Source organism: Lactuca saligna, chromosome 3, assembly GCF_052625555.1.
Source record: "Lactuca saligna cultivar CGN05327 chromosome 3, ASM5262555v1, whole genome shotgun sequence".
NCBI lineage: Eukaryota > Viridiplantae > Streptophyta > Magnoliopsida > Asterales > Asteraceae > Lactuca > Lactuca saligna.
This window is the reverse complement of record NC_136419.1, coordinates 191,812,492-191,813,958: the sequence shown is the minus strand read 5'-3', so window position 1 is coordinate 191,813,958 and position 1,467 is coordinate 191,812,492. Positions and strand designations below refer to the sequence as shown.

The 1,467-nt window shown below is 40.4% G+C and overlaps 1 pseudogene; it reads right to left on the bottom strand.

Moving 5' to 3' along the window:
* Positions 1-211: 211 nt before the first annotated feature.
* Positions 212-1,019, bottom strand: LOC145037676 (enoyl-CoA delta isomerase 2, peroxisomal pseudogene; annotated as a pseudogene).
* Positions 1,020-1,467: the final 448 nt, after the last annotated feature.

Here is a 1,467-nt window from a genome sequence, read left to right as displayed (position 1 = left end):
CTCATTTAAGTTTGAACCCGACACTAAGATGACACATTTGTCACCTCTAATCCTTAAGGTCATGAACATGACTACTAATATATATATATATATATATATATATATATATATATATATATATATATATATATATATATATATATATATATATATATATATATATATATATATATAGTATCCCCCAACAACAAAAACAACCTTACAATAATATAAATAGCAATTCCATCTCTTCTATTTCCGTCCCCAAACTTAGAGCCGAGCTTTTACAAGTTCCCGGCTAACCAAGCCGAGCACGCCACACAGCTCCGGATACAACGACTTCCTTATCTCGGCGTACACCTCGCCGTCCCACTTCTTCTTGATCAGCTCCTCCGCCAGACGCACACCACCTTCAACCGCCTTCTCCCTGTTATCATACGCCGCATCAATTAAACCCTTCGCCACCGCTTCCTCCGCCTTGACCTTCACCCCACGCAACAATACATCCCGCCGGACATCCGGCTTCGCAACCTTCGATCTCATCAACACCATGACATACTCAGGTAATGTCATCCCGATATCGACTTCACTCATGTACAAAATCCCCCGATGGCGACTCATCAAGACGTAGTCGTGGCTAATAGCGAGCAGCAGTCCTGCGGCGGCGGCGTGGCCAGTGACGGCGGCGATTGTTGGCATAGGGAGGGAGATGAAGTCGGCGACTACATCCTTGAAGAGTTCCACCATGTGACGGAGGAGGTTAACTGCTTCCGAAGCAGATCCTCCTGAGGCGGATTTGGCCCAGGCGAGATCGAAACCGTTGGAGAAGAATTTACCTTCGGCGACGGTGATAAGGGCGGTGCCGTGAGTGGATTGAGACTTGGCTTCGGAAAGAGCGGATCGGATGGAGGCGATGAGAGTAGGATTCAGACGATGCTCATCGCTTCCGTCGCCGGTTAAAGTGAGAGAGAAGATGTTGCCGCGCTTTTCTAGAGTGCACATATCGCTTTTCGGAATTTAGACTGTTTTTTTTTTTTTTTTTTTTTTTTCCTTTTCATCCGTATATATTGAAAACCAATTATTTTGAATAGAGGCTATGTCTCTAGGGGCTATCTTCAATAATTTTGTCAATCATACTCAAAATTAAGTAAACCAATTAAATTCATTAATGTCATTTTAGTTGCTTTGGCTGTATGTTGCCTTGTAATCATCATCGTCTGTATGCTTATGTTGAAATTAATCTTATTATGGCGGTAGGGTTGCAAACGATATGAAAGTTTAGAGAATCATTTGTAAATAGTTTGACGGTAGATTAGTTTATTTAATAAATGAACGAGAATGAATATAAATTCTTATTTTTTTTAGTTAAATGAACGAAGATTGACAATAATCTCATTCGTTGATTTAATTTCGGAAACATTGGTTTATGGTGTTTGTTTACGTTCATGTATGATCGTTCGTTTAAGTTTATATATGTTTATATATGTT